At 43.5% G+C, this 24,346-nt stretch overlaps 1 long non-coding RNA gene and 1 pseudogene across 2 annotated transcripts; one reads left to right on the forward strand and one right to left on the reverse strand.

Moving 5' to 3' along the window:
• LOC129637635 (transforming protein RhoA-like) overlaps window positions 1-14,020 on the reverse strand; it is a 29,166-nt pseudogene extending 15,146 nt beyond the window's left edge.
• A 6,983-nt stretch (window positions 14,021-21,003) lies between these two features.
• LOC129637463 (uncharacterized) lies at window positions 21,004-24,083 on the forward strand. Of its 2 annotated transcripts, none has more exons than XR_008707476.1 (3): window positions 21,004-21,291; window positions 21,826-21,934; window positions 23,876-24,083. It is a non-coding gene; the product is annotated as an uncharacterized LOC129637463 (long non-coding RNA). The 2 variants fall into 2 exon arrangements; XR_008707475.1 differs by lacking the exon at window positions 23,876-24,083 and adding an exon at window positions 22,019-23,166.
• Window positions 24,084-24,346: the final 263 nt, after the last annotated feature.

Raw genomic sequence — 24,346 nt, forward strand, 5'->3', positions numbered from 1 at the left:
AATGGGGGCCCTTTGGGGCTTTATCATGGACAAGGGAGTTGGGAAGCCTCCTCCGCACAATGAAACTGATGGAAAGAAACACAATGGACAGATGGATTGCTACAAAGGCAGGCAGGCAAACAAGACACAGGGCAGAAACCCTCTCTTGGATGAGATGTTTCAGTTTCTTTCTGGGGAGGCAGATAAAACAGTCACCAGAGCCCAAGCCCTCCCACTCTTAATTTGCAAAATTTTAGGCATTTTCCTTAGATAAGCTTTTTGTGAGCTCTTGTTAAATTTGTGGACTGAAATAAACAATAGCTACTGTCCCTCTGGATGGATGGATGCCAGGCCCTTCAAAGATGTTCTCCCACTGACTCTGCCAAGTGACAGGTGTCCCATCGAGCTTCCAGCATTACTCTAATGTCACCTTCTCAGTGAGGCCTACCTGGAACACCCTACTTAAAATTGCACCCCACCTCCATCCCACATACCTACGTTCTCAACATAACCCTCACCACCTTCTAACATGCAGTTTGACTTACTTATTAAATAGGTCTGATTATTGTCCAGCGTTCCTCCCACACTCCACAAGGGGGACCACCATAGGGTAGGTATGGGGTCTTTGTCACACAGGCTCATTTTGGGATCTCTTAGGGCTTACAACTGGGCTTCCCTGGTAGCTCAGCTGGTAAAGAATCCACCTGCAATGCGGGAGACTGTGTTTGATCCCTGAGTTAGCAAGATCCCCTAGAGGAGGGCATGGCAACCCACTCCAGTATTCTTGCCTGGAGAATCCCATGGACAGAGGAGCCTGGAGGGCTACAGTCCATGGGGTTGCAAAGAGTTGGACATGCCTGAGCAACTAAGCACAGCATAGCACAGGGCTTACAACAGAGACCGAATCATTAATGCAATGTATGATCCACGAATCATCATTCACTTTTTTTAACTCTTTTTAAAATTTGTGTAGTTTTTTTAATTGAAGTATAGTTGATTTACTATACTTACTATAGTTGTGTTTGTTTCAGGTGTATAGCATTAAATGCAATTGTATGATCCATGAATCATGTATTGTCATTCATTTTTTTAATTAAAAAAATTGTGTATTTCTTATTGAAGTATAGTTGATTTACAGTGTTGTTAGTTTCAGGTGTATAGCACACACACACATACACACACACACACACATATATAATCATTTGTTCAACCAGTCTATTTCCTTTTTGTTATAATATTACTTCTTTTTAAAATTTTATTTATTTGTTTTTGGCTGTGTTGGGTCTTTGTTACTTCCAGCAGGCTTTCTCTAGTTGCAGCAGGTGAGCGCTACTCTTCATTACAGCGCACGGGCTTCTCATTGTGGTGGCTTCTCTTGTTGCAGAGCATGGACTCTAGGCACTCAGGCTCATTAGCTGTGGCACACAGGCTTAGTTGCTCCGAGGCAGGTGGAATCTTCCTGGACCAGGGATAGAATCTGTCTGTCCCCTACATTGGCAGGCGGATTCTTCTCCACTGTGCCACCAGGGAAGTCCCAACCAGTCTTCTTCTGATAGACATTTCGGCTGTTGTCAACCTTGTGCTATTATAAACACACTGTGGTGAACACCCTTGAGCAAATATCTTTGTATTATTTGTGCATTTATGTCATGGCATAGATTCTTCCATGTAGTATTGCTACATAAAAGGTCTGAACAGTCTTGGTGTTGACAGATGTTGTCAATATCTCTTCTGAAAAGACTGCTTCCTTTTATACTCCCTCTATTAGTGCATGAGAGGCCTCAGTAAGGATTGGCCAAGCTTGGGTAGGAGTGGGGAAGATGCCAACTCACCTACTCTTGCTGAAGCTCTAATATCTGCAAATGTAGAATCTAAAAGTTCATCTTGCTCTCCTCCAGCTCCCTTCCCAAGGCAGTAATCCTCTCCAACGCAGCCTTGTTTTGAATTCTTTCCTTGTCAGGGACAGGGGTCAAACTTTCCTTCTGTGGTTTTCAGGATAAATCGCTACTGACATGTGACTGGATGGAAATCTGCTTTCTTGCAACCATACCCCACCGATCCCGGCTCCATTCTCAGGAGCCACAAAAACAGGGCTAATCCTTTTCCCATGTGACAGCCTTTCAAATATTTGGAGACTGTATTAAATTTCCTCTAAGTCTTCTCCTCCCTGGGTAAATCACCCCAGCTCCAGGCAGGCACACCCCCTGGATGTGACAATGTTGATCTGGGGACCCTTTAGGTAGTGGCCAAGTGTGAAAGCTTTTGGGTTCCCCAAGCTCGAGTTCAAATCCCTGTTCCCACACTTTCCAGCTGTCTGACCTTGGCCAAGTCACTTCTCAGACTTCAGTTTCCTCCCTTGAATAAACTGCATAACAATAATGACCCCCTTGTAAGGTTGCTGTCTGGGCCACATTCCTCCATTTAAAAAAAAAAAATTAAAAAAAAGCTAAAACTATATGATAGAATTGGTATAAAGACAAATATAATAAAGGCAGGGTTATATTTATTTTTCTTCCGATTTTAAAACAATGAAAACATTTTCCTAAGGCCATCAATGTATCCTGGCCTTTGGCACTGTGCCTTCTTCGGATGGGTACATGGGCTCTGGTCACTGGGGGGAGTGAACAAGAGAAAGCAGGCCAAGTATATAAAGTTCTTAGCACAGGGCTTGGATCTTTGCAATTTAATAAATGGTGAGGGACAGAGAGGCCTGGCGTGCTGCAGGCCATGGGGTTGCAAAAGAGTCAGACATGACTGGGCGACCAAACAACAACAAATGATGACCACAAATTTAAAAAAAGAAAAGGACTGAGCGGAGAACAGAGTGTGGTGCTGGAGGAGGCTTCCCCCACAGACCTCTTCAACAGCACCTGTGGGTTTGCAGACTCAGCTTCTTCCGAACACAAGTAACACAGCCACTTGTGTTCAAAAGCGGCCCTATGCTTTCTCACCTTGCCTGCTAGAGTCTCAGGAGAGAGTTTGTCAAAAAAGATGCAGAGTCTGTGGCATTTGTCTTAAGAAAAGTGGTATCTTGGTCTGCAGATACTGCTCTAACAAAATATCACAGACTGGGTGGCTTACAAACAGCAGAAATTGACTTCCCACAGTGTAGGAGGCTGGGAAGTTCAAGATCAAGGTGCCAGCATGGTCATGCTCTGGTAGGGGTCCTCTTCCTGGTTCATAGGTAGCACAGTCTCACTGAGTCCTCACATGGGGGAGGGGCAAGGGAGCTCTCTGGGGCCTTGTTTAATCTTTTTTGTTTTAATTTTTGTTTTGGCCAAGCTGTGTGGAATGTGGATCTTAGTTCCCCATCCAGGGATCAAACTGGTGTCCTCTGCAGTGGAAGCTCAGAGTCTTAACTACTTGACTGCCAGGGAAATTCCAAAGCTAAGCTTTTGTGTTGGGGGGGGGCGGGGGGGGGTCTCTTTTATAAAGGCATTAACTTCATTCATGAGGGCTCCATCCTCATGACTTAATCATTTCCCAAAGGCCCCACCTCCTAATATTACCACACTGGGGATTCAAGTTTCAGCATATGAATTTAGGGACGGGTTCTCTAGCAAGAGGAAATACATATTCTTCAAAAATGGGTAAAAAAAAAAAAAAAATCCATGGAGTAGTAGAAGATATTTGAAATATATGTAAATAACAACATATTTGTGCCTAGATTGAATAGAGCTCCTTCAAATCATTAAGAAAAGTACAGTTGGTAGAAAATAGCAAGAGGCTTTAAGATACTCTTGCAAAAAGGAGGAAATCAATATGGGTAATAAGTGGTAGGGGACTGGGGGAGTGCTCAGCCTCATTTGTAATCACGGAAATGCAAATTGAAACCACAATGAGATACCACCATAAATTCTACATGCAGCACTTTTTCTGGATGCATGTCATGTTTTACTATTACCATGTTTTTAAAAATGTGTACATCACAAGGTAAAAAATAATGCAAACAGATAGGTAAAAAGTCTTTCTACCACTGGACCTCCAGACCCCACCCTCCAAACACCTCCTATTACTAGTGGCTGGTGAGGCCTGTCAGAGAGTCTGCTTGCAGTAGCATCTATGAATAAACAGCCACCTTTCATTGGGTAGTTAGTGCCATAAATTTGTTTTGTTTTGGCCACGCCATGCAGCATGTGGAATCTTAGTACCTCGACCAAGGACTGAACCCATGCCCCTGCAGTGGAAGCTCTGAGTCTGAACCACTGGGCTGCCATGATCAAACCCTCAGAAGCAGAACCAGTGAGTCCTTACCATTCAAAATGTCAAACTAAATTGCAACAGAAAGCAAAAGATCAAGCCCTCAATTAGGGTTTGATCAGGGAAGCAGAACCAGTGAGTCCTTACCATTTGTAACAAGGGATTTATTACTGGGATTAAATCTTATAAATTGTGGAAGCTGGTGGAGAATTCAATGCGCCTGAAGTTTTTGGAGATCAGCAAGGCCAGCAATCGGGGGAGCGGGGGTGAAGTTAGACACAAATTGGAAAGAACAAAGGCAAACCACAAGCCATATCTGTTTCTGACATTGTCTTTTTATTACAGCCATTCTGATGTGTATAATGTGGTAGCTTCCCTGGTAGCTCATCTGGTAAAGAATCCACCTGCAATGCAGGAGACCCAGGTTTGATTCCTGAGTTGGGAAGATCCATGGAGAAGGGAAAGGCTGCCCATTCTAGTATTCTGGCCTGGAGAATTTCATGGACTGTATCGTCCATGGGGTTGCAAAGAGTCAGACATGACTTTCACTTTCACTTTTCACATTATGATTTGCTGAACTATTTTAAAGTAAGTTACAGAGATCATGACATTTCACCTTAAACTCTCCAGTATACCACTCTGAAAAATGGTCACTAGTCAGTTCCGAGAAGTTTTTTGGGGGGAGCTGCATTGGGTCTTTGGAGAAGGCAATGGCACCCCACCCCAGTACTCTTGCCTGGAAAATCCCATGGACAGAGGAGCCTGGTGGGCTGCAGTCCATGGGGTCGCTAAGAGTCGGACAGGACTGAGCGACTTCACTTTCACTTTTCACTTTCATGCATTGGAGAAGGAAATGGCAACCCATTCCAGTGTTCTTGCCTGGAGAATCCCAGGGACGGGGGAGCCTGGTGGGCTGCCGTCTATGGGGTCGCACAGAGTCGGACATGACTGAAGCGACTTAGCAGCAGCAGCAGCAGCAGCGTTGGGTCTTAGTTGTGGCATGTGGGATCTAGTCCCTGACTAAGGATAGAACCTGGGCCACCTGCATTGGGAGCTCAGAGTCTTAACCACTGGACCACCAGCAAAGTCCCAAAGTTTTTTTTTTTTTTTAATTCTTATTTTCTTGATAATTTCCTCCCCTTTGTTTTCTCAATTTTGTTTTTCTCAAATTCTTATTATTTGGATATGGGACCTTCTGCTATGGTCATCTAATATTCTTTATTTCCTTTTCTCTCTGGAAGACGTCCTCAATTTTTTTCTTCCTCTTGTTTCATTGAATATTTTTTACTTCTTAGTTTCTTGATTTTCCAAGAGCTTTCTGTTGTTGTTGTTCCCTGAATATTAAAAGATATCTTGTTCTTTACAACTTAAGTTTATACAGTGCTATATATCAATTATATTACAGTAACACCAGAAGCAATAATAACTAAATTTTAATCTCCTCCCCTCCGCCCCAGAAAAAGATAGCACTGTTCTGGGAATGCTATACCATCTATCATCTCTCTAAGATGTTTATGGCAGCTTTTTAGAAGTTTACTTTATTCTTCTCATTGTCACTGTTTCTTCAAATCTGCTTTTCCTGATTGTTTGGGAGTTATCTTTTATGATCAAAGCTTTTCTCAGATGGTTGGAGTCTTTTGCTGCTCATATTTCAGTGAGGCTTCTGAAAAGCTTCTGCAAAGCTTTCTGCAGAAAGCTTCTGCAAAGCTCTGCTGTGAAGAGAAGTTTTTAGACTGACAAGCTCTATTGTAGGGACTTCCCTGGTGGCTCAGATGGTAAAGAATCTGCCTGCAGTGCAGGAGACTGAGTTTGATCCCTAGGTCAGGAAGATTCCCTGGAGAAGGGAATGGCTACTCACTCCAGTATTCTTGCCTGGAGAATCCGATGGATAGAGGAACCTGGTAGGCTACAATCTATGGGTTTGCAAAGAGTCAGACATGACTGAGCACCACACACACACACACACACACACACTGACACACACACACCGACACACACACAAGTTCTGTTGTAGGTAGATGAGACAGATCCAGCCACATCATTGGAGAGCTCCAAATATCAGTGTCTGTAGGTCTTTCTCTTTGGCTACTCAGCTTCCTAGAGAGGAATTCTGCAATCTCCTCTTTGAAGGCTTGGTAGTCATCGGTGTTGCTCAGTAAATATTGACATATATACACTATCATGTGTTATTAAAATAGATTGCTAGTGGGAACCTGTGTTATAGCTAAGGGAACTCAGTCTGGTGCTCTGTGATGACCTCTAGGTGGGATGGGGTGGGGGGGGTAGCAGGGAGGTCCAAGTGGGAGGGGATATATGTATACATATAGCTGATTCACTTCATTGTACAGCAGAAACTAACACAACAATTGTAAAGCAACTTTAAAAATACAAAAAAATATTTCTGTCTCTCTCCTTGCAACTGCACCCAGTATGTGAGGTTGGACTGTACCATGTCAGTAGCCATAACCAATGTGCTATGAGTGAAAATAATGTATGTCCCAGCAGTGAACAATCTGAGAAAAGAATTAAGACAACAATTTCATTTGCAAGAGCATAAAAAAAAATACTTAGGAATAATTTAACTAAGCAGGTTTAGAATTATACACTGGAAACTATGAAACATTGCTAAAAAAATTAAAGAAGACCTAAATAAACTGACAGATATCTCATGCCCATGGATTGGAAGACTTAATATTGATAAGATGGCAATGCTACTGAACAGAATCCCCAGATTCAATGTGACCCCTACGGTCATCCCAATGAACATTTTTTGCACAAGTGAAAAAGCCAATCCTAAAATTCACAGGGAATTGCAAAGGACACTGAATAGCAACAAACAAGCAAAATTTGTAACAGAAGAACAAAGAGGAGGAACTCTTCTTGATTTTCAAAACACCACAAACCTACAGTAATCAAAACCATGTGGTCCTGACACAAGGATAGACATATACACCATTTGAATAGAGCTGAGAATCTGGATATAAACCCATACATATATGGCCAATGGATTTTGGGCAAGGATTCCAAGACCATTCATTGAGGGAAAGAACAGACTTTACAACAAATAGTCCTGGGACAAATGGATATGTATGTGAAAAGATTGGAATTGGGTGCTTATCTCACACCATATACAAACATTAACTCAAAATTGATCAATGACCTAAAGATAAGAGCTGCAACTATAAAACTCTTAGAAGAAAACATAGGGATGAATCCTTATGATTTTGGATTTGCTAATGGATTCTTAGTTATGACACCAAAAACATTAGCAGCAAGAGAAAAACAGACAAATTAGACTTCATCAAATTAAAAACTTTTGTGCGTCAAAAGACATCGTCAAGAAACTGAGAAGACAACCTACAAAATGGGAGAAAATATTTACAAATCCTTTATCTGATAAAGGTCTAGTATCCAGACCATATAAAGAACATTTAAAACTCAGCAACAAAAATGCAAACAACCCAACTAAAACATAGACAAAGAATTTGATTAGACATTCCTCCAAAGCATAGCTATAAATGGCCAACAAGCACATAACAAAATGCTCAACATCATTAGTCATTGAGGAAAATACAAATATACCCACTAGGATAGCTACAACTAAAAAAAATAAATAAAAAAAAATCCAGAAACCAAAGAGGCTATGGGATTTCCCTGGTGGCTCAGATGGTGAAGAATCTGCCTGCAATACAGGCAACCTGGGTTGGATTTGTGGATCGGGAAGATCCAGGAGATGGGAATGACTACCCACTCCAGGATTCTTGCCTAGGGAATTCCATGGACCAAGGAGACTGGGGGACTGCAGTCCATGGGGTTGCATAGAGTTGGACACGTTGGAGCCACTAACACACACACACAATGAAGCTATGGAGACATTTGAACCTTCAAACATTGCTGGTGGGAATGAAAAGTGTTTTGCTGTTATGGAAAACAGTGGTTCTCTTGAAAGTTAAACATAGAGTTACCGTGTTGTTCACGGTTCATGTATTGCTGAAGCCTGCCTGGCTTGGAGAATTTTTGAGCATTACTTTACTAGCGTGTGAGATGAGTGCAATTGTGTGGTAGTTTGAGCACTCTTTGGCGTTGCCTTTCTTTAGGATTGGAATGAAAACTGACCTTTTCCAGGCCTGTGGCCACTGCTGAGTTTTCCAAATTTGCTGGCATATTGAGTGCAACACTTTCACAGCATCATCTTTCAGGATTTGAAACAGCTCAACTGGAATTCCGTCACCTCCACTAGCTTTGTTCGTAGTGATGCTTCCTAAGGCCCACTTGACTTCACATTTGAGGATGTCTGGCTCTAGGTGAGTGATCACACCATCATGATTATCTGGGTCATGAAGATCTTTTTTGTACAGTTCTTCTGTGTATTCTTGCCACCTTTTCTTAATATCTTCTGTTTCTGTTAGGTCCATACCATTTCTGTCCTTTATTGAGCCCATCTTTGCATGAAATGTTCCCTTGGTATCTCGAATTTTCTTGAAGAGATCTCTAGTCTTTCCCATTCTGTTGTTTTCCTCTATTTCTTTGCATTGATCACTGAGGAAGGCTTTCTTATCTCTCCTATTTTGGGGGGTTCCAAAATCACTGCAGATAGTGATTGCAGCCATGAAATTAAAAGACGCTTACTCCTTGGAAGGAAAGTTATGACCAACCTAGATAGCATATTAAAAAGCAGAGATATTACTTTGCCAACAAAGGTCTGTCTAGTCAAGGCTATGGTTTTTCCAGTGGTCATGTATGGATGTGAGAGTTGGACTGTGAAGAAAGCTGAGTGCCGAAGAATTGATGCTTTTGAACTGTGGTGTTGGAGAAGACTCTTGTGAGTCCCTTGGACTGCAAGGAGATCCAACCAGTCCATTCTGAAGGAGATCAGTCCTGGGTGTTCATTGGAAGGACTGATGCTGAGGCTGAAACTCCAGTACTTTGGCCAGCTCATGCGAAGAGTTGACTCATTGGAAAAGACCGTGATGCCGGGAGGGATTGGGGGCAGGAGGACAAGGGGACGACAGAGGATGAGATGGCTGGATGGCATCACCGAGTTGATGCACATGAGTTTGGGTGAACTCCAGGAGTTGGTGATGGACAGGGAGGCCTGGTGTGCTGCAATTCATGGGGTCGCAGAGTCGGACATGACTGAGCGACTGAACTGAACTGAACTGAATCATGTTGTTCAGTCGCTAAGTCGTACATGACTCTGTGACCCCATGGACTACAGCACAACAGGCTTCCCTGTCTTCCACTATATCCCAGAGTTTGCTCAGGTTCATGTCCATGTAACCATATGACCCAGAAATTCAATTCCTGGATATATACCTAAAATATTTGAAAATAGGTATTCAAACTAAGGGCTTCCTAGGTGGCACTAGTGATAAAGAACCCACCTGCTAACGCAGGAGACACAAAACAAGGGTCCAATCCCTGGGTCAGGAAGATTCCCTGGAGGAGGCATGGCAACCCACTGCAGTATTCTTTTTTTTGTTGTTTTGTTTCCTTTTTTTTCTTATTTATTTATTTATTAAATTTATTTTAATTGGAGGCTTATTACTTTACAATATTGTGATGGTCACTCCAATATTCTTGCCTGGAGAATCCCCACGGACAGAGGAGCCTGGCAGGCGACAGTCCATAGGTTCACACAGAGTTGGACACGACTGAAGCAACTTAGCACGCACTCATTCAAACTAACATGTGTATACATACATATATTGACAGCATCACTATTCACAATAGTCAAAAGATGGAAGCAGTCCAAATGTTCACCTGATGAATGATAAACATTGTGCAGCATCTCTGTGCTATGAAATATTATTCAGATGCCGAAAGGAATGAAATACAGATACTTGCTACAATGTGGATGAACCTCAAAAACATTATGCTAAGGGAAAGAAGCCAGACAAAAGGTCACACATTGTATGATCCCATTTATAAATTCCATTTGATGGTTTTCATTGTTCATGGCAGACACGTTTTACAATGTCTCTGGGAGCCTAGGGAAACACAGTTCCTGTGAACCTCTGGTCACAACATTTTCATGAACCAATTTCATGAACCAATCAACAAATATAATCTTGATTTATATGTGTTCCTCTTTAAAGAAATCTTATTTAGGGAATTCCTTGGCCGTCCTGTAGTTAGGACTCCATGCTTTCACTGCTGAGGGCTCAGGTTCTATCCCTAGTTGGGGAAATAAAGTCCTGCAAGCTGCATGGTGTAGCCAAAATTAAAGACAAAGAAAAAAATTTTTTAAGAAACCTTATTTAATACATATTTTTGGTTCATTAACATGGAACTCATGGCCAGCAGCAGTCACGCCTGGACAAAGCTTACCTAACGCATCCACTTTTTCGGAACACTAGGCAGCACTCCAGTACTATACTTGGGGCCACTTTAAACAGCGAGTTCAGTTCAGTCGCTCAGTCGTGTCTGACTCTTTACGACCCCATGGACTGCAGCACGCCAGGCCTCCCTGTCCATCACCAACTCCAGGAGTTTACTCAAACTCATGTCCATTGAGTCGGTGATGCCATCCAACCATCTCATCCTCTGTCGTCCCTTTCTCGTCCCGCCTTCAATCTTTCCCAGCATCAGGGTCTTTTCTAATGAGTCAGTTCTTCTCATCAGGTGGCCAAAGTATTGGAGTTTCAGCTTCAGCATCAGTCTTTCCAATGAATATTCAGGACTGATTTCCTTTAGGATGGACTGGCTGGATCTCCTTGCAGTCCAAGGGACTCTCAAGAGTCTTTAAACAGCGAAATTGCAAACAAAAAAGCATGAAAATGCAAAATGTGGCACCAAATATACCATGGACACTTGGTTACAGTATGTGAGCTGAAATGCCTTCCTCCTCTTCAGCTGGGAACACCCATGTAGAGCAACTCTAATTTGTTGCCACTCTATTCATCTCCACCAATGACCATGGAAGTCCTGTCAACTTTGAAATTACAAATAAATTAATTTAGTAAGACAAGTTCAGAAATGTGGAATCTACATATAAGGAGTATTCATTGTATATAGGGCTTCCCAGGTGGTGCTAGTGGTAAAGAATTCGCCTGCCACTGCAGGAGATGTAAAAGACACGGGTTCGATCCCTGGGTGTGGAAGATCCTTCAAGAAGGAAATGTCAATCCACTCCAGTATTTTTGCCTGGAAAATTCTATGGACAGCAGATCCTGGTGGGCTCTAGTCCATGGGGTCGCAAAGAGTCGGACACAGCTGAGCAACTGAGCATGAGCAGGAGCACTGTACATAGAATAATCAAGAATAGGTCAATCCATAGGCACAGAACTCAGACAGATGGTTGCAGAGACAGGGGGAGAGCAGGCTGGGTGGGTTTCCTTTTGGGCAGTGACTTGAGGCTAAATACAACTGATGGCTATACAACACTGTGAATATCCTCAATACCAGTGAATTGTTCATTCTGATGTGGTGAATTTCATGTCATATAAATTTCACCCTTCCCCCTCAAAAAAAAAAATATATGACTCTAAGTGGGACTCTGAACCTCTCTTTTCGACTTTTGGCATGGTGATCATCCACCCTCAGATCATGGCTGCTCCAAGAAGCGGAGTGAAGACAACCCACATGGAGATGTAAGGTAAGCAAACAACACACTCAGTTCAGTTCAGTCGCTCAGTCATGTCCGACTCTTCGCGACCCCATGAATCGCAGCACGCCAGGCCTCCCTGTCCATCATCAACTCCCAGAGTTCACTCAGACTCACATACATCGAGTCAGTGATGCCATCTAGCCATCTCATCCTCTGTCGTCCCCTTCTCCTCCTGCCCCCAATCCCTCCCAGCATCAGAGTCTTTTCCAATGAGTCAACTCTTCGCATGAGGTGGCCAAAGTACTGGAGTTTCAGCCTCAGCATCAGTCCTTCCAATGAACACCCAGGACTGATCTCCTTCAGAATGGACTGGTTGGATCTCCTTGCAGTCTGTTTTAAACTACTGAGATTGAGGGGTTTTTGTTACTGCAACGTAACTGAGCCCATGTTGACTATTTCAGAGGTCTAAGCCTGTCATCATTGTGGGAGCAAGGAGGGATGGGAACTTGGGAATCTCACCATTCCTTGGTATCCTCTATCTTCATCCCCTGTTTTCAGTTGTGTGATTCACTTCATCCTCTACCGTGTCCCTTCCCAAATCTAGACTCTCTAAAACTTCCTGTTTTATGCTGTGGCTGGGAAAGATAAAGTCACCTGCTCCAGAGGGTGGTAAGAATCCACCCTCTTCTCATGGTAACTTCCACACAATTCTTCAGCTTCTGGTCCCAATGCAACCCAGCTTTCACAGGTGATGGGCATTTTAGTTTCTCTGACTTCTCTGGTTTCTGTGGTGGAAATTAGCTTGGCCTTCATCTCTGTGTTCAGCTAATTCACTTACCACCTGTTTTCTATCTTCTGAAATTTTGCCGGCACGTTTCATCTAATGTTGTTTCGTCTCCTATTTTCCTTTTCCTCATTAGTTTAAGGCTTCCCTGGTGGCTCAGACAGTAAAGCATCCGCCTGCAATATGGGAGACCCGAGTTCAATCCCTGGGTGGGGAAGATCCTCTAGCGAAGGAAATGGACACCCACTCCAGTTACCCTTGCCTGGAAAATTCCATGGGCAGAGGAGCCTGGTATGCTACAGTTCATGGGGTCACAAAGAGTCAGACACGACTGAGCAACTTCACTCACTCATTAGTTAAACATTTCTTATTCCTTGGTGATCATTTTAGGGAGGTTATAGGAGGCATGTGGACTCATTACTTCATGGTGAATAAAGGGGAAGACGTGGAAAGAGTGACAGATTTCCTCTTCTTGGGCTCTAAAATCACTGCAGATGGTGACTGCAGTCATGAAATCAGAAGACAATTGCTTCTTGCCATGAAAGCTATGACAAACCCAGAGAGTGTGTTGAAAAGTAGAGACATTCCTCTGCTGACAAAGGTCTGTATAGTCAAGGCTATGGTCTTCCCAGGGGTCACATATGGTTGTGAGAGCTGGACTGTAAAGAAGGCAGAGCATCAAAGAATTGATGCCTTTGAACTGTGGTGCTGGAGAAGACTCCTGAAAGTCCCTTGGACAGCAAGGAGATTGAACCAGTCAATCTTAAGGGAAATCAACCCTGAACACTCATTGGAAGGACTGATGCTGAAGCTGAAGCTCCAGTATTTTGGTCATCTGATGCAAACAGTCGACTTTTAGAAAAGTCCCTGATGCTGGGAAAGATTGAGGGCAGAAGGAGAGAAGAGGGCATCAGAGGATGAGATGGTTCGATGGCATCTCCGATGAAATGAACATCAACTTGGGCAAACTCTGGGAGATGGTGAGGGACAGGGAGGCCTGGCGTGCTGCAGTCCAGGGGGGTCACAAAAAGTCAGACACAACTGGGTGACGGAACAACAACAACAATGGGAGGTAGCAGAGATCAAATGTATTCGGTTGGCATGCCTTGCTGGGGTCGTGAATGTTTTTCTGTTCATCGGCTCTAGACCAGCACAACCATTTCTGGTGACTGTGTAGCACCCCATTATCGGGATGTATCCCACCCCACCCTCACTGCCGCAGAGGATGTCTGGCAATGTCTGGAGACATTTTTGATTGCCACAGTGGGTTGTGAGATGAGGAGGGCTACTCACATCCAGTGAGTAGTAGACAGGGATGCTGTCAAACATCCTGTGATGCTCAGGACAACCCCCACAACAAAGAATTATCTGGACCAAATGTCGATAGAGCGGAAATTGAGAAACTCTGTTCTAAAGGATTCCTATTGTCTTCAGAATAAAATTCAAATGCCTCAGCACAGCTTACAACACTCCAGCCTACCTTTCCCACACTCTCCCTGGCTCACCATGCTTCAGCCACAAGCATCTTTTCTATTACTGGAACACACCAAGCTTGTTTCTGCCACAGGGCCTCTGTGCTTGCTGTTTCCTCAGCCTGAATCTCTCTTACCCAGATTTTCTGGTTGCTGACATCATCCCTGCTCTGGTCTTTGTTCAAATGTCACTTCCTTTGTGAGATCTTCACCAACCCATCTTTCCCTCTCCACCCACCCCTGCTCTCATCCTTATCCAAGGAATAATCTGTTATACTTATTGCACCCTTCAAAGTATTAATCTTGAAACTGGCTGTTTTTCTGCCTTTGTTTATATTTATTACTTGATGTTATCTCTATGAGAGGAGGAACCTGTCAGTCTTGATCTCAAGCATTTTGCCTGCCCATGGTTTCTGCTCAGTAGATGGACAGAAGGTCTTGTTTAGAGATCCTCAAGTATTTTACGGGTATTTCTTCTCAAAGAATTTCTAAGAACTCTGTACCCCTTGCATATTTTTACTTAAGGTCTGAGATCTGTTTTTTGTAAGTTTAAATAGTTGCAGTCTTAATTTCCCAGTTATTATAAATATTGATATTTTAGAACATAATTTTACTTCATACTTTTAAATATACCTATCATTGTTTATTTTTAAAAATCCTTGAGCATAATCACACAGCATTATGGAAATAAATGGAAAATTTTGTAGGGAAAAAATATAAGAACAGGCTCTTAGTTGGAAATTTTATTTTATTTGGTTTTTTATCCTTGAACTTGTATTTCCATTCTATTTATCTCACAGACTTCTATCCTAATATACTTGAAAAGTTTTAAAATTAATCACCAGATCATACTTGTCTACAACAAAATGCTTATGTGTATTAATATATGTGTGTGTATATATATATGTTAATATATATATTAAAGTCCTGTTTCCCCAAGACTCCAATTTTGAAGATTATCCAGTGTTTATAAGGCTCTAACTTTTAAAATTTTTCTCTAAATTATCATTACAACTATTATTGGAATATAACTGATCAAAATAACATAAATATACTACATTACGATCAGTAATGTTATACACTGAAAAGTATGTTTTGTCCTCAATGAGTTTTTAAATGAGAGAGATGGGCTAGTTATTTTTTGGTGAATAATTTTAGGTCCACCTGTCCATGGAAAAGGGGCTTCTCTGGTGGCTCAGTGGTAAAGAATCCACCTGCAATACAGGAGACCTGGTTTGCTCCCTAGGGCAGGAAGATCCCCTGGCAACCCACTCCAGTATTCTTGCCTGGAGAATCCCAAGGACAGAGGAGCCTGGTGGGCTACAGTCCATGGGGTCGCAAAGAGTAGGACATTACTAAGCGGCTAAGCATGCACACATGTCTGGATTAATATTATTTATTGCTGAAATGCAACAAAGTTTAGAAAAAGTGCTATTGCCTCCCCTCTTCTTTTGCTTTTATAAAGTAAATTCTGAGAACTGTTTTTCACATACACAGGAGACCTGAATGGAAATTTTGTAACAGCTAAGTAATCCAAGGTCCCCCATGTTTGAAAGCCTGGGTAATTTGCCACATATCTCATTATGATAAGTTATCACAAATTATTTGTAATAATTTATTATCCAACAAGTTGGATAATGTTGGCTGGAAGCAAATAACAAATCATCTAAATTGCAGAAGGATTTGTTATCCTGTTCTCAGGGGCATTGTCCTTTCTAACTACATACTATTATCTTTTATCTTTATGCCTTTGTTTGGCATCCAGAATTTTACACCACAGCACAACATACCTCAGTAAGTTTCAAGATGAGTGAGAAGCACTGCCTTGCTTTCGTGCAGTGAGGGAAAGAGAATTGTGAAGGCGGAAACACGTTGGAGGCAGGCACTTTCTCAGGTATCTTAGTTTTAGGAGACAGAACACACAGAAGCTGAGTTTTAAGCAGATTCTCTTTCTCCTCTATTGAGATCTAACTTCATAAAGATATTTTTATACAGATTATATAAATAGTTTAATATGAGTGTACCCATATGAAGTATCCACTTTGATGGGTTCTGACAAGTATGCTGCTGCTAAGTCGCTTCAGTCGTGACTGACTCTGTGCGACCCCATAGACGGCAGCCCACCAGGCTTCCCCGTCCCTGGGATTCTCCAGGCAAGAACACTGGAGTGGGTTGCCATTTCCTTCTCCAATGCATGAAAGTGAAAAGTGAAAGTGAAGTCGCTCAGTCGTGTCCGGCTCTAGCGACCCCATGGACTGTAGCCTACCAGGCTCCTCTGTCCATGGGATTTTCTAGGCAAACACCTATGTAATTTCCATTGCATTCAAGGCACAGGAAATTTCCATTATTTCCTAACGTTTCCTCGTGCTCCTTTGCGTCAATAGTCCCTCACCCAGGAGCTCCTATTCCAGGAAGAATGTATACTAACCTGATTCCAATCAAGCCTTTAGATGGTAAGTTTACAGAAAATACAAAGGACAGAGGAACACATTAAACCACGCTAATGAAGAAATGCAAAAGGAGAAATCCAAGACTGTGGCGTATTCTACAGTATAACTGTCTTGATCTTTTTAACAAGACAGTGCTTTATATATATATATATATATATATATATATATATATATACACACATGCACATATATGTATGTATATAAATATAAGAGTGAAAGTGTTAGTCGCTCAGTAATGCCTGACTTTTTGCAACCCCACAGACTGTAGCCCACCAGGCTCCTCTATTCGTGGGATTTCCCAAGCAAGAATATTGGAGTGGGTTGCCATTCCCTTCTCCAGGGGACCTTCCCAACCCAGGGATTGAACCCCGGGTCTCCTGCATTATAGACAGATTCTTTACTGTCTGAACCACCAGGGAAGCCCTCATTAATATAAAAGAGTGGGGACTCTTCTAGATTAAAAGACACTTAAGAGCCAGAAATATTAAATGCAGTACATGATCTTTCATTGTGAGAAAGTAAAAATTGGATCGGACTGGGAGAAGAAAACTCAGCCAGGCCATTCCTTAGGCTGGGCTAACAGACAGGATAAAGCTGGCTGCCGAGGTAACAGGAAATGAGTTTTCTTCCAAGGACACTTGCCGCTGTGGAGTGACATAGTGACCTCCTGCTCTGAGCGACCGCTACTTTCTCACTAGCTGAGAAACTCTGTTTTCTAAAATTATAGAAAATTCGCAGTTTGAAATTCTGTGAATACCAATGCCCTGCCTTCCTCTCTCCGGCAACTCAGACAATGAGCTGCCTTGAGTTTCAAGCCAGGTACAGAGCTTCAGGTAAAAATGTCCCGAATACAATGGTCCACAATTATTCAACTGTGTGCCTTCAGAAAGGACCTTGGGTCCACTTGGCTGTCCAGGCTGATATTAACCCCTTTATTCCTTGATCTCTTTGAGCTGTTGACTGGAAAAAATACATGCAATCTCAACGTTGAGTGTTATGGTTTATTTGGCAGAAATTTTTCAGATTTAAGCCCAGGAGGCAGGATCTCAAGTAACCCTAGGAGAATTGCTTGTGGGAGGCAGGGGAGGAGCCAGGTTATATAGAGGTTTTGCTACAAAGGGCAGGTAGTCTGAACATCAGAAGATTATTGTAAATTAAAGAAAACTAGATATTCCAAATTAAGGGATTTGGTGCTTCTCTATGTATGGGAAGATGCAAGAATCTGGGCTCCTTGAAATCATTCCTTTGATAGGCACTTAACTAATAGGACACTGATAGGGTCAGATTCAGCTTTTTGCCACCCTGAGTCCCCCCACCCTCCCGCCGCAGGTACACAGCTGGAGGTGGCCGCAGTAGCTGATGGCTTGATGACCACACATTCTTTATTTACTAATAGGACAGTTGACATTCTTTATCACGGTCTATTTTCCACCCAGTAGCCTGAGTGATGCTGATAAAAATCAAGGCACTCCAGCTCCTCCACTCAATTCCTTCCCGTGACCTTCTGCTTCACTCCAAGGACAACCCAAGTCTTCGCTATGAGGCCCTTTGTAAACAGGCCTCATCTCTACTCCAACCCCACTGGTTCTCTGCTGTTCTTTGGCTGTCATGCTTCAGCCCAGACCTTAGATTCACTGCTCCCCCTTCGTACATTTACTTAAATACCACTTCCTTGGCCTGTCTTTCCACATCATGCTTCCTCAGTCACGTCCAACTCTTTGTGACCCAATGGCCTGTAATCTGCCAGGCTCCTCTGTCCATGGAATTTTCCAGGCAAGAATACTGGAGTAGATTGCCATTCCCTTCTCCAGGGGATCTTCCAACCCAGGGATTGAACCCATGTCTCCTGTGTTGCCTGCATTGGCAGGTGGATCCTTTACCACTGCACCACCTGGGAAGCCCCTTCCTGCATCACTCCATCTAAATACTCACTCTCCAGACCCATACTTTATATTTTTCTTCTTAGCATTTGACTATCCTAAGTCATCTATATTATATTGTCCCATTTGCCTTGTAAATAGGTAAATCTCCTTCTCTCTCCCACGAGGATTTCAGCTCCATGGTATGGGTGGGGATTTTAGTACATTTTGCTCTCCGATGTAGCCCAAACTCTTGGACCAGAGGTCGGTAAAATTTTTCAGGTGAAGAGCCAGGCAGTAAACATTTCAGGCTTTATGACCATAAGAGCTCTGTTACAACTACCCAGCTCCAAGGTTGTAACAGCTATAAGAAAACATGTGGGACTGTGTTCCAATAAAACTTTATTTGCACAAACAGGTGGCTGGTGGTAGTTTGTTACCTCCTGCTCAGAACACAGGCTGGCAATAAATATTTGCTGACTGAAATGGGAAGGAAGACGAAGTCATGCTCTTATTGTAGGAGGAGGAAGAACCAATGACGTTTCAGATTGCATTAGAGCAGGGGTGAGATGAAGGGATGGTGGCTAAGCCTGTCTAAGGGGAGCCCAGACTACGTGATGCTCCAGAGGCTAGGGGTTCCAGGTAGAGGGATCAGCCAGGGGAAAGATTTGGAGGTGGGATGAGCTTCGTGGGGGGTTCAAGAAACAGAAAGTTCTCAGTGTGGCTGCAGCAACATAGTGACTGAGGACAAAGGGGTTCAGGATGACACTGGGGGGCTTCCCCGGTGGCTGAGTGGTAAAGAATCCGCCTGCCAATGCAAAAGACACAAGTTCGATCCCTGATCCGGAAAAAGCCCACATCCCACTAAGCCCAAGCGCCACAACTATTGAGCCTGTGCTCTAGAGCCTGGAGCCATAAGTACTGAGCCCACTCGCCACAACTACTGAAGCCTGTGCACCCTAGATAGTGTGAGCTCCATAACAAGAGAAACCTGTGCACTGCAGCTAGAGAAAATCCTGAGCAGCAACAGAGAGCACAGCCAGAAATAAATTTTAAAAAGAAAAAAGATGACAAGGATGGGTAAGGACCAGGTCACAGAGGCCTAGTAGGTCTGTTTGTTTATTTTTGGCTGCACTGGGTCTTCATTGCTGCGCATGGGCTTTCTGGCGAGCAGGAGCTATTGTCTAGTTGAGGTGAGCGGCTTCTCACTGTGGTGGCTTCTCTTGTTGTGAAGCACAGACTCTAGAGCCTGGACTCAGGAGGTATGGCACACAGGCTTGGTTGCCCTATGGCATGTGGATTCTTTCTGAACTGGGGATCGAACTGAGTCCCCTGTGCTGGCAAGCTGATTCTCAACCTCTGGAAGAGACTGAGATTCTCAACCACCAGGGAATTTCAGGATTTTTTTTTTAAGTCTTTTGCTCCTTTTTCCGACATTTTTTTTTTTTTATCGTAGTAAAACATACACAACATAAAATTATACATTTTATGACCATTTTAAGTGTACAGTTAGTTCTGTGGCATTAATTATACTCATATGGTTGTCCAACTGTCAAATAGAAACTCAGTGCCCATTAAACATCAAGTCCCCATCACGTCCCTCACCCCTGGCAACCACCATTTCACTTTTTCTCTCTGTGAGACTGACTACTCTGGGAGCTTCATGTAAGTGGACTCATCCAATATTTCTCCTCTTCTGACTGTCCTATTTCACTTAACATAATGTCTTCAGCTGAAGCTGAAGCTCCAACACTTTGGCCACCTGATGTGAAAAACTAACTCATTGGAAAAGACTCTGATGCTGGGAAAGATTGAAGGCAGGAGGAGAAGGGGAGGACAGAGGATGAGATGATTGGATGGTATCACTGACTCGATGGACGTGAGTTGGGCAAGCTTCGGGAGTTGGCGATGGAAAGGGAAGCCTGGCACGCTGCAGTCCGTGGGGACGCAAAGAGTTGGACACAACTAAGCAACTGAACTGAAGACTTCAAATTTCATCCCTCTAGCATGTGTGAAAATTTCTTTCCTTTTTAAGGCTGAATAATATTCCATTGCCTGTAGATGATGTTTTCTTTATTAATCTGTTGATGGACACTTGGGGTGCTTCTACATCTTGGCTATTGTAAACAATGCTGCTATGAACATGGGTGTGTGAATATCAAGTTTCTGCTTTCACTTCTTTGGGGTGTCTACCCAGAAATGGAATTGCTAGATCACATCCCATAGACTTTTGTACTAAGCACAATAGGAGCCCAGGGGAACTTAATGCAAGGGTGTTGCTTTCTTGTTTTAATAGGACCTCCCCCACACCCCTGGTTGGTGTGTTGAGCTCTGATTACAGCAGGGAGGGACAGGGATGGGAGACCAGGGAAAAGGCTGGTACAGCAGTCCAGGTGAGAGATAGCAGGAGCTGGAAGCTTCCAGTACGGCTAGGGAGGCCTCTACGGCGTAAATAACTAGATGATTACAAATAATGAAAAGTCCTGTGAAATAAATGAACAGGAACAGGAGGTTCCGATTCCAGAGAAAATAAAAAGGATCTCTCTGGCCTTTCTCATATATGATTCACTGAACTCATGGTCTACCAGGGCAGCTGATACTTGAAACTGAGATCCTGCATTTTCACCATCAATTTATTTTGTTTGCTTTCATTGGGTGGGTTTGGCCCAGGGCCCAGAGCCTCTGGGTCTAAGGGTGTTCATTACTGTTCCAGGGCTGCAGAGAGGAAGGAAGGGGCTTGGAAAGAAGGGGAGGGGAAGACTTTTGAGTTTGTGGCTGAAAAGAAGTGCGGGGAGGGCTTGGCAGTTAAGAGCAGGGCTGGATCTCCTCTCTGCCACATCCCAGCTGTGGGATCGTGGGCAAGTTACCTCATCCCTCTAACCCCCAGTTTCTGCTCCTGGAAAACAGAAACCTCATTTGTTTGGTCTGTCTTCTGCTTGTTCCTCATGAAGGCAGAGATCCTTGTTCTGTTCACTGATGTGTCTACAGCACCTACATGGTAGGCCCCAATAAATATTTTTAATTTCTATACTCATTTTCTATGTTAAATTTTCGTATAAGATATAACTTTGTTTGTTTTGGCCACACTGTTTGGCACGCAGGATCTTAGTTCCCTGACCAGGGGTTGAAACCATGCCTCCTGTGGTGAAAGCACAGAGTCCTAACCATTGAAACACCAAGGAATTTCCTAAGGCATAACTTATAGAGCAAAGCACAGCTTCCTTAAGTGGCCAGCTCGATGAATTTTAAAATATGTCTTGTGTGTATAGGTGTGTGTGTGCATGCTAGGTCCCTTCAGTCGTGTCTGACTCTTTTGCGATCCTATGGACCATAGCCTGCCAGGCTCCTCTGTCCGTTGGATTCTCCATGCAAGCATACTGAAGTGGGTTGCCATGCCCTCCTTTAGGGGATCTTCCTGATGCAGCGACTGAATCCATGTCTCTGCATTGGCAGGCAGGTTCTTTACCACTAGCGGCACCTGGGAAGCCTCATTAAATTTTCACCTAAGGTCTAACATTTTTTTTTTTTTTAGTTGCAGCGTGTGACATGTGGGATCTTAGTTCCCCGTCCAGGGATTGAAACTGTGCCCTGCAGTGGAAGCATGTAGTCTTAACCATTGGACTGTCAGGGAGTCCTCTAAGGTATAGGTTTTATACCTTATAAACTATAAAAGTATAGCAAACTTAAGTGTCCATCTCAATGAATTTTAAAATGTGTGTGTGTAGGTATAAACCACCTAAGGACCACCAGATCAAGTTAAGGACATTTTCAGCTCTCCAGCAGGCTCTCTTGTACCCCTTCCTAATCATACTCCCTAACAGTAACCATTATTCTGATGTCAATCAACATCTATTAGTTTTAGCCTGTGCTTAACCTTTATCTATATGTGATCATGAGAAATACACTTTCGTGCTTGTCTTTTTCTGTTCCTTATTACCTGTTGTGAGATTTGTCTATATTGTTACATGCACTAGTCATTTGATGCGATTTTATTTATTTTTTGCTCTCTCATACTGTATTGTGTGAATATACCACAGTTCATTCATCCTTTTGACAAGTTGTTCTGGTTTGGGGTATCTGAATAAAGCTGTTCTGAACATTTTTGGTAGCTGTCTTTTGGTGGACGTAAGCACTCCTTTGAGAAATGGAATTGCTGTGTCACTGTGTACTTGCATGTTTAGCTTTAGGAAAAACTGCCAAATGGTTTTCCAAAGTGGTTGAACCAATTTACACTTCCACTACAGTTTCAGTCCTGCTGTAACAGCTGTGACAAGATTTAGCGATTTCCTTTTAGTCATTCTGGTGGGTGTGTAATGGTATCTCACTGGGGTTTTACGTGCAATTACCTGATGACTAATGATGGAGAGCACCTTTTCATATGTTTGCTCAATAAATACTTGTTGGAAGAATGAATGAATAAAGAATTTGAGTAAAAATGGAAATAAATCTGACCATCTTGGGCCCTGCTTAAAATCCATCAGTGGCTCCCCATCACTCATGGGACTAGGCTGAAATCTCTCCCCTGGCCAACATGGCCCTGCATACTCTGGGACCTCCTGATCCCTCCTGCCAAAGATGAGCCCTTTCTGCTTCTCTCTCTGGATTCCTGTCTTCAGGTTCCTCCAGGGACTTGCTCTGTCCTGCTACATGGTTTTCCACAAGCTATTTTCTTATCCCAGAACACAGCTCAGACCCCATGAAACCAGACTCATCACTTGTTTCTCAGCTCAAAAGATTCTTCCTCCAGGCAGCCTTCCCTGACTTCCATTGCCAGGAGGCCAGGATCCTTTAAAACCCTCTTACTTACACTTTCTTCTTAGGTTTTATCACAGCTGTAAATACCCTTTATGTGATCATTTGATTAACCTGTTCCTCCCATCAAACAAAACAAAATAAAACAAAACCACACACTTAAACCCTCACAAGAAACCCCACAAAGAAACCCCCCATAAGAAACCCCAATGCTTTATAAAAGCATTATAAGAGCAGAAACTTTGTCTTGTTTCTAGCAAGACCCAGCATATAGTAAATGCTCAGTAAGTATTTGTTCACTATAAATGTCGAGCAACAGCCCAAAGAGCATTATTACCTGAAAGTAATTATCCCATAAAAATCCACTCACCCTGAGGGGGACCTAGGCCACTTACTGTCTACACCATCCCTGACAAAGTACTCTTGCCTCACTGGGCTTCAATCTCCTCAACTGCAAGATGGGGATAATAACAGTACTTACCTCTTGGGGTTCTAGTGAGCATTTCACAAGTTAGTTCAAGTTCATTGCTAACTCAGCCTTCGGAAGCCCCATGATTGTGAATGCTTATTAATTTTTACTGTATCTCTAGGCCTCCCTTTCTTGACTTCAAAGGTGAGGATCAATAGCCTGGTTATTTCCTAAGTGCTATAGAGAGAGTGGAGAAAATGCCAAGCTTCTCTGCACAGAGCTGTTCGGGATAGAGTTTGGAGTCTTCAGGCCTTGAGTCAGGCTGGTCATGGCTTCCAATCCAGCTCCTGCTATTTGCCAGCTATGTGTCCTTGGGTCAGTCGCTTCACCTCTCTGAACCTAAGTTTCTCCATCTGTACAGGGCAGATTAGATTGAGTATCCACCTCCTGCAGTTTCCCAGTCAGCTCTTGAGCCAGCAGGCCGGGTTAGCCCGGAGGACCCTGGAGAAGTCACTCAACCTCTCTGCCGTCAGTTTTCTTCCTTCATGAAAAGGGAGTCACAACAGAGTCCAGTGAGGACGCAGCTACGGTGTCTGGCACTCTGCGCTCATCGAGGGATCAGTGCATATTATTGCCCCTGGTGGTTTCTATTACTGTTGCTGTCGTCTCGATGTTGTTGTTACAACAGGATTTGAAAACTGGTCTGGGGTCTGGACACAAGGGTCGCGCTCGGTCTTTCCCGAGCCTCTGATGGGGGTGTGGTGGGGGTGGGATCGGGCGCCTAGGGAGGGCGGGGGTCCGGTCCCGGTGGCCGCAAGGTCTAGCGTGCAGCCTCTCCGCGTGGCCCACGCGGGCCGGGCGAGGTGAGCGGGGCGGGGCCGGGCGGGGCGGG

This window comes from Bubalus kerabau, chromosome 23, assembly GCF_029407905.1.
Source record: "Bubalus kerabau isolate K-KA32 ecotype Philippines breed swamp buffalo chromosome 23, PCC_UOA_SB_1v2, whole genome shotgun sequence".
NCBI classification, from domain to species: Eukaryota; Metazoa; Chordata; class Mammalia; order Artiodactyla; family Bovidae; genus Bubalus; species Bubalus kerabau.